This window comes from Lissotriton vulgaris, unplaced genomic scaffold (assembly GCF_964263255.1).
Source record: "Lissotriton vulgaris unplaced genomic scaffold, aLisVul1.2 SCAFFOLD_994, whole genome shotgun sequence".
Taxonomy (NCBI): Eukaryota; Metazoa; Chordata; class Amphibia; order Caudata; family Salamandridae; genus Lissotriton; species Lissotriton vulgaris.
This window is the reverse complement of record NW_028253759.1, coordinates 175001-192031: the sequence shown is the minus strand read 5'-3', so window position 1 is coordinate 192031 and position 17031 is coordinate 175001. Positions and strand designations below refer to the sequence as shown.

General features: G+C 42.5%; 1 pseudogene; it reads left to right on the top strand.

Moving 5' to 3' along the window:
• The first annotated feature begins 773 nt into the window (after nt 1-773).
• Nucleotides 774-1756, top strand: LOC147660778 (uncharacterized; annotated as a pseudogene).
• Nucleotides 1757-17031: the final 15275 nt, after the last annotated feature.

Sequence of the window (17031 nt, the reverse complement as noted above, 5' to 3'; positions counted from 1 at the left end):
CAGTTATAAAAGAAGAGGAGAATAAAAAGGAGGAAACAGGAATAGTAGCCAAATTAAGAGGAAGAAGGAAGAAGCAATTACTATGGAAAAACAAAAAGGAGGAAGAGAATAAAACGAAAAATGAAACTAGGAAGTACAAGGATCTGAGATGCTTCAGATGTGGGAGCAAAAAACACTTGGCAGATAATTGGGAATGTCCTGTAAGGAACAGTAAATGTACCCAATGTGGACTGATAGGTCATTCTCAGAAGGTGTGCTACAGGGGAGTTAAGGGGAAGATGAGTTATGTGGAAGAGAGCGAGGAGGAAAAATCTGAATCTTCGGATGAGTCTGAGTATAATCTATGTGTACTCATCATAACAGATGAAGATAACATTGACGAGGATGAAAAGATAGTAAGAAAACCTGTGTGTGTCATCAACATAGGTGGGGTGGACATTGACATGGTCGCTGATTCTGGGTCAGATTTCACAATGGTCAGCAAGAAGGTGTGGAAGAGCAAATTAGCAAGAGAACTAGGAGAAGAGTTAATGGAAGCAAACGCAACCCCAAGAACATACACAGGTGAATTCATTGACCTTCTTGGATGTAGAGAAATGGAATTGAGTTTCCAAGGAAGAAATACCTGATGTACAGTGTACATTTAAAAAAAAGGCCTTTCGGTACTGGGATGGAAGGAGCAAAGTAAATTAGAAATTACCCTAAATCCCAACAATTCTCAACCAGTGTGTTGGGTGGAAAAGAATGACAGGGAATAGTATTATCATTCCAGGATGTTGAGCAAAAAGACTTCACAGGTTAAAGACAATGATGCGTGGAAAAAAACAGCAAGTAGAGCTGCAAGAACAAGTGAAGCAAATATAAGAAATAACGAAGGAAAACACGAAACAAAATATGCAAGATCAGGAAAGGTAAGGGTGTAAAAGTGGAAGAAAGTGTACTGGTTGAAAAGGGACAAAGTATACCAACACTATGCATGGGGGAAGAAGAGGTTGTGTGTCAAGATGAACTAGAGTGCGACAAAAAGATGGATTATTATGACTGGCTGTATTTGGGGGAGTCAGAGAATAAGAGTGAAGAGACACAAGAACACTTGTCATGCCAACCCCCTAAGGTTGATATCGGGATGAGCGTAACGCACAAAAAGTCCAGGAGAGGATACGTGTACAAAGATACAGAAGACTCGGGCAACTCTTCTTGCTCAATTCAACCGTCCATGCAGAGGAAAGGAAGTGTCCATGAGGTAATTCGCACGAATGTGATGGAACTTAAGGACAGCAACAACACCGGAGGTCCCAGTACTGAGTGCAGCAAGAGGACAGATGTAGACGTTGGTATAGCGACCCGTCCCAAGGAATATCCTAAGGAAGAGGATTATTTGGCGCATATCACAGACCAGTGCGAAGAAGAATGTGCTGGCAAAAGAAGTCTCATGAACAATAACTTGATGGACGGCTATGAATGGGTGTGCAATGATGAGTCACAGAACGGAAGAGGAAAAGCACAAATACATCTACAGCGTCCACACCCAGAAGTGGATATGGGAACTAAACGAATTCAAGCAGAGTCAGTGGAGAAGCACCAGTATATGAAATATGAGGACTCTGCTGACACCTTTGACAAAGTAGAATCGTCCAAGTTGAAGGAAGGGCAGGACTTTGTAGTAGTCACCCCGGATGGTATGGACCCTATCCACAAGAACTGCACCAGTGATTCTTGGAACTGCGAACAACAAGAGATCCAATTAGAGACCTAACATGAATGACTATGACAAGGAAGATTCAGGTCGCACGTTGTCATGACAAGTGGCCTGTCAAGTCCACTTGTCAGAACAAGGACTCTTTGTGTTATTTTGGTTCATGTTTTTCTTCTTTCTATAGGAAGGAGATGTGTTACGTTGACAGTTTCCTTATCGCGCTTTGTCCACTGCATGCCCCCGTCCCTGCCGCGCAACCTACCCCATTTACATATGTTACGTCAGTGGCTCTGCAGTGACAGTTTACACAGTTGACAGTTGACAGTTAGATGAGTTGTGGATCCATATGGTGAGCCTTTGACCGGAGCGCTGCTGTTCCTACTAGTGTGTCGCTTCGCTACGAATAAAGCTTTGTTTAAATCCACATGCTTGGTTCATCTTTACACTAACCAAAAAGAAAAAGAAGAAAGAGATGCTGCATCCGCTCAATGTGGCAGAGGTATTGGGCGAGGGCTGCAGACAAGAGGAGTGTCGCCGGGGTCCCATAATTAGACCGTAGACACTGGTATGGCCTTGACCCAGTTCCGGATGACCTCATAGGCAAAGTAAGCACCGGCCTATGGCCTGCACTCCTTTCAGGGGCCCACAACAACCGATCAAAATAATATTGATTTGATGTTTAACGAAAATTACAATCAAGCTTTCTTACATATCGTTTCCAAAAGATAGAAAAAAATGAATCAACTAAAAGAAACGAAAACTTTACATTAAGGATTCTATCGAGAAAATACGGTATCACCATCACTACTGCAACACAAAGTAAAGTTCATTTTGCAATAGAGTTTCCAGCCCAGTACATTCACCACTATTCAGTGATTTCCTACAGTGAACATTTCAGACAAATATCTGTTTTGCCAACCCACGCATATGGTTTTATGTTGCTCGTGGACATTTGCCAACAATACCGGAACAAAAGCTGCACCCACTGCCTCGTGAGCAGCTCTGGCAGTGTTCATAGTACCAGAATGACAGTGACACACATTGTTCAATTGACTGTTGATTGATCTATCAAATCAGCAGTTCTTTCCCCTTTGTTTTGTTTACAATTGTTAATTGCAGTCCATTCTGTTTTAGCAGTACCGACCAGAATAGCATTCAACAAAGCATCTCTTGCAGCAATCAATGTACGTCCCTAGCTGGTTGTTGTATCTGTTTTGCTTTGGGCATCACCCCATCTCTGAATATTTCAGGAATGAGAACATGCAATGATTGATTCGAATCAGCTCTATTAGTTTTATAGCATTCAAAAACAGATTCAAATTCTTACTAGAAGTTCAGAGATTTTCTCAGAATTTTCTACTAATATTCAAAAGACCTAATGGAGGCCAAAGGATATGAATGGCAACTCAACCCCCTTTTAGGGACCTGAGCAGGGTCAAATGGGCAAAAATGGCATCAAGACGGGCACAAAGCGTGTGTTAGAGTTGTATTGATCTCCCTCGCCCAGGGATCAGGCTTGTTTTTGGTAGTGTGGCACAGGTTCGAAATCCTGAGCCCTTCGCTTGGCAGTTGGTCACAAACAAACCATGTCCGTCTTCCCCAACCGTGCATTTTGGAGCAGTGACGCACCGATCAAGAAAATGTCAGTGTTGGTATTAAATGGAGTGTTGTTGTGTTAGCCTCATGTCTTGCCCTTGCACTTACTGTACTATTGTCATTCACGCTGCGGTTTATTGTGGTGCTGCGTTCACTGTTCTTGGGTGCGCTCCTCCTAATAATGCTGCCCTTGCTTGCACTCCATTGACCTGTTTATCAACTGTCAATGCACCACTTCTAGGGGCAATCAATGGGAGCCTCTGGCATCTCCCGCCAGAATTGAAAACCTCAGACTATCTACCAAATCCTCTTCTCTGACTACCTTATGTATATCACTAGTCAATGGGGGGGGGGGGCGCAAAGGAGGTGATGCAGGTGTGGCACAAACTTGCATTCTATTCGTCGTATGGCTAATTTAGAATCTCAGTTTCTCTTAGGGGTTTTTAAAATCCCCTACCTGAGATTCCTGCAAGCATCTCATGGCTTTCTTATGCCTATTCAGGAAGGCCAACTATTGTTGAGGGCGTGTTTTATTTCTAGGATGTTTTAGTGTTTTCTCTTCAGGGTATTATAACAGTCCATATCAAAGATACCTTATTCTGGAGAGGTCTTGTTTTTATTACCATCAGTGCACTTTACCCAATTGTCTATAAATCTGCATGTGCTTCTGAGATACTGGTGGTTACATAACATGGGCGTGAGTGCCCCGAGGTGGGGCCTTATCCAGCTTGATTCTTCAGCTCCCATTTTCTTTTCTGCCCTATCACTCATGACCACAGAAAGCACTTAGGCATTCTGCCACCTTTTAGTGCAGCTCACCCTTGTGGAAAATGGGAAGGGAAATTTGGTAAGAGGGAAAGTGAGGATCTGACAGCTTTTCCTCTCCAGTTACCTAGTAGGGAAACCAGAGAATATATTCATGATTGTCTACTGCCCCACACTCAGCATACCTCTGGTTATAGCCCTTTGAGGCTCCCAGAGGTTCTGTTAATGTCTTTGAACACATTCACTCACTAGGGTCTGTACCTCTTCCGTCACTCTCAAGACCCCTGATTGAGTGCCTGGATTCACTTGTACCACTACCTCCATGCTCTTGGGTCTACGCCATTCATGGACTAAGATTTTATCGGGTCAAGACCTGCCCAGATGTCATACCCTTAATTAAAGTACTTCAAGTGTTATCAATAAGAACACATAGTCAGATTTTTACATGGATTTAAATTAAACTGCCTGACCTGATTGACAAAGCTCTTCTGGGAGCTAAGGAGTAATATAGCGTAATGATCGCGTTCATTGTTAACCATTAGTTAAAGTCTTCTAAATTGATTATGAATTTGGATTCAGTAGAGAGATGGAGCAGGAAATGAAGACACGATTGTGTACATTTGGTAGGTGTGCCAGATCTGTAAGATAGTAGTAGTTTCGGGATCAGGTTGGTAGGACACATTGAGCATGTGATCAACACATGCTCAAATGCAGATGGCTTGTATGGATGTTTTATGGTCCAGGAAATGTTTTCATGAAAATTATTGTACCGTTTTGCCACTTTTCTTCCCCTCTTTCACAGTGTTTCCATTTACGCTGTGGATTTTAAACTCTGTGGGAGCAGTCAGTTTATTTGAATTATTGATCTATCAAGGATCCTGGTTTGGGTGCCTTTTTATGTACAGAATGAAAGTCTATCTGCTTGTCCTGCTTGACATTTGTCAGGGTGCTGCCCTCTACATATATTTAACAACAAGGGGTGGTGATGGACAGAGTTTCTGAATTAAGCAGAATACTCTCACCCAGTCAAGAGATCAGGGCTAGATCTAACACCGTTTTTTAGCTCACTGCACCATCCCAGCTCAGAACCTGGCTATATGCAAATTAGTCTGTTCCTGTCCCAGTGCATGATGGGAACAGGGCAAACCAAACTACCAAGCCAATTCTTACACTGGGAAGGAAACCAGCTTCCGGGGACCGGTTTCTGGCATTTCAGCCGTCGTCGGCCCGGCTTGCTTGAATCCTGATGGTGCAATGAGCAAGGGACTCACATCTGAGTATACCCTTCCACGCTTAGGGTGGACAAAATATTTAACAACAAGGGGTGGTGATGGACAGAGTTTCTGAATTAAGCAGAATACTCTCACCCAGTCAAGAGATCAGGGCTAGATCCAACACCGTTTTTTAGCTCACTGCACCATCCCAGCTCAGAACCTGGCTATATGCAAATTAGTCTGTTCCTGTCCCAGTGCATGATGGGAATAGGGCAAACCAAACTACCAAGCCGATTCTTACACTGGGAAGGAAACAAGCTTCCGGGGACCGGTTTCTGGCATTTCAGCCGTCGTCGGCCCGGCTTGCTTGAATCCTGATGGTGCAATGAGCAAGGGACTCACATCTGAGTATACCCTTCCACGCTTAGAGTGGACAAAATATTTAACAACAAGGGGTGGTGATGGACAGAGTTTCTGAATTAAGCAGAATAGTCTGCCCTGTTCCCATGATGCACTGGGCCAGGGACAGACTGATTTGCATATAGCCAGGTTCTGAGCTGGGATGGTGCAGTGAGCTAAATAACGGTGATGGATCAAGCCCTGATCTTTGGACTGGGTAAGAGTGGTCTGCTTAATTCAGACACTCTGTTCATCACCACCCCCTTTTCTGAATCGTTTTTGGCCACTATAGGTGTGGCAGGGTATACTCAGACATGAGTCCCTTGATCACTGCACCATCAGGATTCAAGCAAGCCGGGCCGACGACGGCTGAAATGCCAGAAACCGGTCCCCGGTAGCTTGTCTCCTTTCTGGTGAAGGATTGGCTTGGTAGTTTAGTCTGCCCTGTTCCCATGATGCACTGGGCCAGGGACAGACTGATTTGCATATAGCCAGGTTCTGAGCTGGGATGGTGCAGTGAGCTAAATAACGGTGATGGATCAAGCCCTGATCTTTGGACTGGGTAAGAGTGGTCTGCTTAATTCAGACACTCTTTTCATCACCACCCCCTTTTCTGAATCGCCCTCTACATATACACATAACGATTTCTCATCGCACATTACAGTTTTTTATCAGTAAACCTAGTAATCAAACCCATATATCTCAGCGAAAGAAGAGAGTCTGTGCCTTCTTGCAGGAACAGGCATTTCCACCAAGCAAGATATGTCAAGTAACGTCAGAAAAAGGGACTTTCCTCTATTTGCTGACCAACGGAGACAGGACCTTTGGCTGTCATATGCAAGCACTTGAAATTAAGGATAGGCAACCAGAGGCCATTCCTTCATGGAGACGCACCCATTGTACGTTTGTCAGGCTGGCCCGAACCATAGTATCCATATACGTCGGGCAGCAGAACTAGATGATCAAGGCTGTTTCAAGCGAGGAAATATATGCAGGATATTTCTCTGTACCAGCAGACCGTATTACCCTTTCTGGAAAAACTTTCAGGACCCCTCCTGCCCCCGCACTAGAAATGGAGCAGAATAGTATCCTGTATGATCATTGGATCGTTTATCCAAATACATGGCTTCCTGATAAAGGCATTTTAGCTGAAACTCGTGTAGGAGACTGGACCATACAGCCATGATAGATACAAATGAATGAATTACACAGTCCCTTCAATCTGGAGATTGGACCATACTGCCATGATAGATAAAAATTAATGAACTTTATAGTCCTCATAATCATAATATTGTTCAGAATAGAAAAACGCCAATATATTATACACAAGAAATCTCTTGCTATTGGATATCAGTCCTTCAAGTTTTGAACATTGTTAAATGCAGAAAAGTATGTTATTACTATGTATGAATATTAAGATATCAATTTGAGGTGTCTCATTGCTCAACATCGAAGAATGAATGAGGATGCATGACTGTATGATTGAGATCAATATGACCATTAGATTGGATGGCATGTTTTTGAGAAGTATAAAATATAATTTGTGCATAGACTAATATGAATATATTTATCAATTGCTTTTTGATACAATAAACATATGATATTTGACTATATTCTGGGTCATGTTGGTTACGGGTTAGGATGCTATCAAATTAATTGGAGCCTCAAGGGGGTGAAAGAGGGAACAGGCCGCCCCTCACTCAAACCTATAATAAACAACAAATGGCCTGTCCCTCCTGACACATTTATACATTTTTATATACACGAAATGTAGTGGTAAACAATTTCTATTCCCACAAGCCCACCAATTTTGGGCTATTCATAACTGTATATGTGTCAGAAATTATTAAGGTACACACAGGTTCAAATAAAATTGTCACACTACCAACACCCACCAAAATTTCAGTGGAAAAAAATGTGACAACAAGAGTGAGCCCCTCACGGAAGAACCGCCAATGGGGTTATCTGGCTATCAATTGCCAGTGTACTGATTTATCATCATCGGTGACTCTTGAATAAGTGGAAAGGAAAAACAAACACAAGAAAAAGACACCAACATAAAACAGTGCTTTTACTTAACATCAGCCCCACGATCTGCTGAATGTTCTTACCATAGCCAGGTAACGTAAACCCTTGCTATTGCAGTGTACACATACACCAAACCCTAGTGAGAAATGAAAATGTGTATCTCACAAAGTTAAAATTGAAGGATTCACTGGCCACTATGGATTTATTCTCGGCTGTGAATACCTCAAATTAAAACGATTCACACCAAGCAAAATCTTGTGTGAATCAGTGTCGCCAACATATTTCGTTGCTATTAATTTACGCAACTTCTTCAGGGCAAACAGGGGTTATCCACTTCACTTTCCACTCTTTGGTAAACCACACCTGTGATGGTAAAGGACAACAAAGCACAAAGTGCATTAAAATGAGCCAAGGGTTCAAGACCCTCAAGTACCAAATGGCTAGATTGAATTATAGTACACTGCTATGGCACACAAGACATCTGTCACATAATTACCTGGGGTTAGCGTCTCTCACGCGTACCTGCTACCCCACTCAACTGTTGCATCCGTGTCCTGAATGATCACGTAGCCCACTGTGCTTTGTTGTCCTTTACCATCACAGGTGTGGTTTACCAAAGAGTGGAAAGTAAAGTGGATAACCCCTGTTTGCCCTGAAGAAGTTGCGTAAATTAATAGCAACGAAACATGTTGGCGACACTGATTCACACAAGATTTTGCTTGGTGTGAATAGTTTTAATTTGAAGTATTCACAGCCCAGAATAAATCCATAGTGGCCAGTGAATCCTTCAATTTTAACTGTGTGAGATACACGTTTTAATTTCTCACTAGGGGTTGGTGTATGTGTACACTGCAATAGCAAGGGTTTACGTTACCTGGCTATGGTAAGAACATTCAGCAGATCGTGGGGCTGATGTTAAGTAAAAACACTGTTTTATGTTAGTGTCTTTTTCTTGTGTTTGTTTTTCCTTTCCACTTATTCAAGAGTGAGTCACCGATGATGATAAATGGGTACCCTGGCAATTGATAGCCAGATAACCCCATTGGCGGTACTTCCGTGAGGGGCTCACTCTTGTTGTCACATTTTTTCCACTGAAATTTTGGTGAGTGTTGGTAGTGTGACAATTTTATTTGAACCTGTGTGTACCTTAATAATTTCTGACACATATACAGTTATGAATAGCCCAAAATTGGTGGGCTTGTGGGAGTAGAAATTGTTTACCACTACATTTCGTGTGTATAAAAATTTATAAATGTGTCAGGAGGGACAGGCCATTTGTTGTTTATTACGGGTTAGGATGCCCCAAATAAGGTAGAGTATTATGCCAGGGGTAATGACATGTACAGTTGCCTAAGAATTCTATAGTACAATTGTCATATGCAAACTCACCACTGCCAGCCTTCTTCGAGCATACCCCTTGTTTCCCCATTTAGGCAATACTTCCAAGGACTAGCGTTTTACAGAACCAGGATGACCATCACCACAGTACTCAGCGGGAGCTCATGAGAACCACCTCTAGTCTACTACATTTGTGCATGCTCCTGTGGGTAACACTACTCTTAAGCTACAAATTTAGCAGTACTGAAGTTAGGCCCAAGTCCTTAGACTGACTAATCTCTTGCACTCTATCTGCTGATCACCCACCCCAAACTTCCTGCTGTTGCAAAGACTGACGTGTCCACAGATCACATTTGAGCCCTCTACGCTAGTTGGTCCCAAGCCTTAGCTGCCATGTCCTCTCTCAAATGTAACAGTTAACCGCAAACCCACATATGCTACCAATACCTATCTATTGAACCGACCCTTCAGCAGACTCACAGTTCTCTCTGTGCCTTCATGCCCTTTCAATCCAGATATATATGGTCCCCCTAGCAGCCTGACCCCACTTGGTCCATTTACTTTGTGAAACCTGTCACATCATCTCTGTAGAGATCATAATGTCAATACCCTGGTCTACCTGGAGCAATCATCTCAAGGCCACTTCTACAATGTCTTGATTAAGACAGTGTACTACATCTATACTCATCACATGCCACATGCGAACAAGCTAACACACCACACTCCAAGACCAGACATCACTGAAGGACTGCAGCAAATAAAACAACATGACATTTGGCCACTGCAGAATCACATGAAGGGACTAAAAGCTGACTATTCTTCTGGCGTTCAATCCATACATTTAACCTATAGATACAACTAGCTATGAAGTTCTTCTGACCTCAATACACATCATCACTAAAGCCTTACAATCTTATAGGAAATCACTGATAACCTTGGACATGTGCACTTCTAGACAGTCAGTCGTCTGTCCATTAATCATGTCTTATCCCGATCCTGGTTCACTTCAAGAATGGTTCTGTCTGCCACGGAGAAGTCTCACAAAAACTAAAGCATTCATCACCTCCCCACTCCACAAGAAGCCAATAGCTATTCCCAGGCAATCTTGTGAATAAACTTCAGGTCCGTCTCTGGCATTCTGAATGCTATAATAGTCCTTTGAACTGTTGTCACATCTCAATTCTCCTTTCACTTTGAACATCGTTGATTTTTTCTTGACTTTAAACCTATCTTCTTCAACACAATTGCATGCAGAGTACCCCAATATATTTCAGGGGAGAGCTGGTCTTTGCCAGAGACCAGGAACTACCTGTGCAGTAATCCTGACAAATTGAAAAACTGGCCTTCAAGTGGACCTGGAGCTCTTGCATTGGATAATCCTACTGCTGCTGACCCACCAATCACTTCCTCAATACAATCATGTAAAGCCTTGATTACCTCAATGCCTTTTATGCCACACCCCATGCCAAAATGTCCACAAATCACAAGGGCTCAAGCCGCAAAGTATTTTCCATATTTAGCATCTGCAGTTGTGCTAACATATCCAAAATTCACTAACTGCTAACAACTCAGCTCCTTAAGTTCAAAATGGTATACTTGATCCAAAAGACCACGCCATGCAGTGGACTAAATCACCAAGCTACTGATTCACAAGATGCCTATAGTTAGCCCAAGGGTGTAATGAAGTACCCGCTTCAGTAGCTACATCGGGGGCCAGAGGTTTCCTCACAGCGATTGCCGTTTAATGATTTAGTTGTTTTTATTGCCTTCTGTACTTTGGTTAATCAGCCACAAGAGGATCAGCACCTGCTGAAAACAACGAGGGGATATTTCACAACACAGGTCTGACTGGAGGAAACTGGGGGCCTCATTTATGAGGCTCTGCGTCACTTTTACGCCGCCGTTGCATCACTTTTTGTGACGCACCAGTGGCGTAAAAAATGCGCTTTTTTGCGCAATATTTACAAAGTGGCGCATCTAGGTAGATGCGTCACTTTGTAAACCCCTGCACCACATTATACCTGCGCCAGGTATAATGTATGCAAGGGGGGGCGTTTTGACGCAAGAAAGGGTCATGGAAGTGACGCAGTGAAATCTATAAGATTTCACTGCGCCACTTCTAGGACACAAATGCGTCAATTTCTTACGCCTGCCTCACAGCAGGCATAAGACTGACGCAGGCCCTTTCACATGGGGCTTGCCCCGTGTGAAAGGACACATTGCTAGAGTTAAGACACTTTTGTGACACACTCCAGCAATGCGTCACTTTTGCGCCATACAGATACATCAGAAATACTGACGTATCTGTAACTCCTTGCACAATGAAGCATCATACTGTAAATATGACACATCATTGGTGTCGCAAGGAGGGCACAATGAAAAGTGACGCATCGCTGTTTTCTTGCAGCGATGCGTCACTTTTCATAAATGAGGCCCTGGAACTCTAGCAAAAGCAAACATTGAGTACAGAATAGAAATTACAGTTGCCAACATGGCACTAAATAAAAAGACGGACTATAATGGCAGTAATAACAAGCATTTGCAATGCAATAGGTCTCACATTTGCGAAAGTTTTAGCTATTGGCATTGTAAATGACAATGCCTTTTATTTATGCGTTTGAAAACCTGCAAGCTGTGCTTAAACAAGCACTTTGCACTTATAGTCCATGCTTATGAGAAGCAAGGCTGACGGTCTCTTTTACTGCCAGCCTTACTTGTCGTAAGCAAGGACTGTACGTGTTTATGCACCGATTGCAGGTTTAAAAAAAATTCATAAAAGGCATTGTCACTTACAATGGCAATTGCGAGACCTATTGCATTGCAAATGGTTGTTCTGTGGAGCAGCAGACCCAATGACATTAAAATCGAAGCCTTAATTTCATAAGTGAGGTTCTATACACGTATAAATAAACCTGTGCTGGGCCATCACTGTAAATTTACAATTTACAGTGAGGGGTGAGGTTTCCCCGTCTAGTCACAGCAGCGTGACGTCGCCATTAAACTAAATGTTGGGATTAAGGAGCTATTAACTTTGTGCATTAGTTGAGGGTGTGGGTAAAGAAATGCTCTCAAAACAAACGCACACAGTGCCTTGCGGTGAAACTGAATCCCTAATAGCCCTGGAAGGCTGAAGAGTACATATTAACCTTGGCACACGAGGAGACGTCAGGAAACCCAGCTCCACAAACACAAGACTTCCGCTTGTGAGACGACATCGAAGCGTGACCGAATCAACATGATTTGAAGGAACTCTCAATCAACCGAAAAGATTACTCAAACGAATGACTATGTTAAATGGTGTTTTCTGCCTGAAGGTCACACATACGTTAGAAAAATAGGACATGCTTCATTTGAATCGACAGTGAAAGGTCATTTCTAAATTACAGTGCGTTGAAGGTTTTTTTCTTTGCAGATTGATTTCATTTGAAATCTTGGGGGAATGCAGTGTGCGCTGAGTAAGAAAAATGCTGCTTTGTCACCTAGCATACACAAGGCAAGATAGAAGCGAAGGCTGCAGTATCGACCCCTTCTGCATTAAGGCTGTCTGGCCGTGCCATCTCCAATCCCGCGCCCGCTGCATCAATGTTTGATGCAACTAACTTTCTGCTCACCAGAGAGCACAGCACACGTGGTGGAAAGCTGAAAAGGTGTAGAGAGGCCTTCATTGATCGAAATCAGTTTTTCACAGACAATGTGTGTGTTCTGTTGCGAGCGTGCGGGGAATGAGATTTTGATATCTTATCTGATCACCTGGATACCTATCTCATTCAATCCAATTTTGGATCGATTATTGACTGTCATTGAGTAAAAGGCAAACCCACATAAGTTAAATCAACCCCATAGACTGACGCAACTCTGAAGAACCACTTACGACTGGTAAAGTTTAAAAAGTTTAATATAAAACCAGAGTCAATTGCAAATACAAGCCTCTCAATATAAGATTCAACAAGTATACAGGTACTAAAAGAAACATAAATTCCCTAAAGAATCTCAGTCTACAAAAGAATACAATCAAAACCAATTCTAAAATCAGCAAATTGAATAGCATAGACACAAATTGAATATGATGCGTCATTTACAGAAAAAGAATGAAACAAGTTAAAACTGTCCCTACTCTATACTAGATGACATCCCTACTCAGCAAGTCCTTTTACCTAAAAAGGTGTCAGCCGCTTGACTTCCAAAGAAGTTCAAACTCTCTTAGTCTCTGATGGAAACCTATGTCGAGAAACAGTACCCTTTCTGCCTACCCATCCGCTCTCTAAGGGTCCTCGGCCTACTGCTCTCGCTCCCTTGATCTCAGGCCATCTGCTCTGCTCTGCTGCTCACTCTCCCCGGGGTGCTGTCCCTAAATACAAAATCACAGTATGGGTGGAACGCCCCTTTGAGACGCCCACCATGTGCTCATTTCACGTAGTCCCGCTTCTGGTTTTTTCCATAGTTTCGTCTCTTCCAAGTCGTCTGTTAAGTTGACCTTGCTTCTCAGGCGCCGTCTCCATCATCGTGCTGGTAACCCCATGACATTCCAGTTGACACCTCCAGACCAAAATCTATCACCTCAACAGAGCTCTATTCATTACAATTGTGATTGTAACCCCCTTTGGTCCTGTGAACAGACACTTCGAAACAAGACCCCAAATTCCAAGCGTCCCTTATCTCACTAGGCCATAAACTTCGTCCAGCATTGTCACTTTAATTTAACGAGACCTTTGACTCTTAGCTCGCATATACAGATCAAAGCTATCCCCCTATTCCTGTGAGCCCACTAAATTATATGCAGTGAACTACTCTCTTGCGAACCCTTGGTCCGTTAGGTTAAAATCACATATGAACACATCATGCTAAAATTCCTACAAACTCTTCTACGCGGTATGACTTTTAACACACATATATATATAATCGAATTAGCAAATCATTGATTATAATCGAATCCATATTACATAAAAGTACAACGCTATACTCTCGTTCTTACACAGTGCTATATGGTCTGCACATTTCTTCGATTTACATTTCATCTCTTTCTCCGTTTAATTAATTACATCCATATATGAATTCTGTTTAGCACGTTCTACTGTTCTTAAACATTTTCACATATTTCTACTTTAGCCCGTCCTATATACGGGTCTTTCTAATTCTAATGCACTCTCTAGAGTAAATACAGATACATTTCCTATTACTTAAGTTACATATGCTAACTTTACGCTACAGTCTTGTAAATATGGTACGGACATATTTTTCATTCAAATTGCGCTCTCTCAGTTCCCCCCTTTGATGACCTCTAGGGGTCATCACTAACACCCCAATTTGAATGTTACTTTACACAGAACTAGTTACAAGGCTCCCTCTTTTTATCGTCTCGAGAGCTCTCAAACTCCTATACTGCTGATCTTGCAAAGCAGCTAATCTCCTTTCTTGCTCTCTCATGGACCTTTGCAACCGGTTTGACCTATACCATTTGTACAGTCTCACTAAACCCCACAATATGATTATGCAAATCAATATTATTAAGACAGGTTTCAAGATGTACCAAACAACACTTTTACCGAGATTGGCAAACCAACCTCCAACTTTTCCCATTCCATGACCTACTTTTTCCCAAATATTTACTTTTGTTAAATCTTCGATTTCTTGATGTATCTCAGTAACGTTCTGTATAACCTTCTCAAGTGGTTTTGAATTGTCTGGAATGTAAGTACAACATTCCTGGACCTTCAGAGCCTTGCAGACTCCGCCCTCTTTTGCTAGCAGAACATCTAAAGCAAGACGGTTCTGAAGAACCATTGCCCTAATCGACTGCATCTCTCCTTCCACTAGCACCAATGACCTTGCAGTACTGGCAGACAGTCTATCCACAACTGTAGCTAGTCTCCTGATCTTAACATCATTAAGTATCAAACCTAAAAGAGGAAACATGGCTCCAAATACGTCTCCAACTACCTCAGCATCTCCTACTTCTCTTTTCCCTCTTGTCGAAGCCTTTCCCTCTATGATCTCTAAATCTTTCGCATGATATATTTTGGGGAAGACAATTGCCAAATAACATGAACCATACCAATTGTCAGGCAATTTTACATAGGCATTTTTTCCACATACAAAATATACATTAGGAATCGCTTGCATCTCTTTCATGAAATCCTTCGTATAGTATTCTAACCTGAAAGCATGTTCACAACTAACTTCACCTACAAATACACTCTCGTAATATGTCTTGCTTCGAGTCAAGCATAACTTTCCTTTCTGTGTTCTATCCAAAGTTATTGGACCATTACTACCCTTCCTTTTGTGTGCCTTTTCCTCTTCGGTCCAATCTGTTTTCCATTGTCCTGACATTTTTAGAATCTTCTGCCTCCTGTACCGGTCATCTACTTGTCCAATGAATTTCTTCTCAATCTCTGACACCTTGCAAGTCAGATTATTTCGGCGTGCATATGAAGTATCTAATGTATCCCAAGGAAGAAAGAATTTTGCCAATCTATCTTCCTTTTTGTAATAGTCCCACTTATTCATTTGTTTATAATTCGGGACTTCAGGCAGTACCGAATCATAATTTGAAAAGTAGTACTCAAACCCTTCTCGACCATAAAATATACTGAGCAATAAACTACATGTTATCCCATATGTCAGTGGAAGGTGATGATATCTGATGCCTTCATCTACAGAAGCCGGCAATTGCATGCAAACATAACAATCTTTGGCCTCCATGGCATCAATATACTCGTATAATAACTTAGCATATGCGTTTGATCTAAAATTTCCCTGCGACTCGTCTACGTGTAACCTACGGGCTTCATCTGCCAGTAACGCCTTTTCACGGATTTCATTGCTCTCCTCCTTCTTCCCAACAAGAGCAGGTTTCAAAGTCGTTACAGGCTTTACATCTGTTGTCTCCCTTACACTTGCATGTCCTACCATGTATGATATGGTAACTACTGTGATGATAAGAGAAATTACTACTGCTATTAGTGTGCCTATTATGCATTTGGCTTTTCGGTTTGGGTTGCCAGTCTCCATGTTATCAAACAACTTGGCTCTTTCTTTTTCGAGGAAAAGTTTTCTTTTTCAAGTCTTTATTTGCTTTATTTGATTTCTCAGTCTGTGAAGCGCTCTTAACCAACAAAAGTCTCTTTATCTTCAGCAACAGACAACCCTAACCCTTCTCCGTCCTCTAAATGTAATCCCTAATTTTATTCTTCTTTCCACTCGGCGCTAGGTTATCTTCTTCTTTATAACTTAATCACAAAAGTCTTTATGCATCTACAATGATCCTAGTGCCAGCGGCTCTAATGGCATATTCCAACAGTTCTAAACAAATGACTTTTTCTTCCTGTGCTGGTATTGGATGACCCAAAGTTGGAAACTCTAATCGATTCAGCACCAGGTCTTTGATCCGATTTAGGTAAAGGGGAACGGGGAGTGTGAAGGTCAGTAACCCCTCAGTCTCGATTCCAGGCGTCAACATCCATACCTCCACCGTCACAATTGGATCGAGATTGGTCACAAGCACCTCTCTCACTCTCCCAGATCTCTGTCCCCAAAACATCTGCTGCTAGATAGGTCCACTCAGGGGTGGCGTATCTTCTGCAGGGCACACATACTCTCCTTGATCTTCTCGGACTCTCAGAGCCTGAGTCCGTAGCTCCTTCGTCTAGATCTGAATCTTCAGAGATCGGGACAAGAGTTCTCTCTGGATCTATTCTCAAGGTTGACCTTCTCCTTCTTTCCGGCCAACTAGCTTCTCCATTCCTTGTCCTCCTGCTCCTTGTTCTTGGACTCGTTTCTTGACCACTTACAGCTTGTTCGGTGTCTGACTCGAACTCCCAGCTACTTTCCTCTTCTGAGGCAGCTTCGGTCTCACTGGTGTCCTGACCGTCATCAGCCTGTTCCGACACAGGCTCAGCCTCTTCGATCACCTCTACAGCTTGACTTTCCCTCTCTGTGGCTTCTCCGCTTTCCGCTGGATTTTCATCCGAGAGAGGAGCTGTTTCTTCCAGAGGT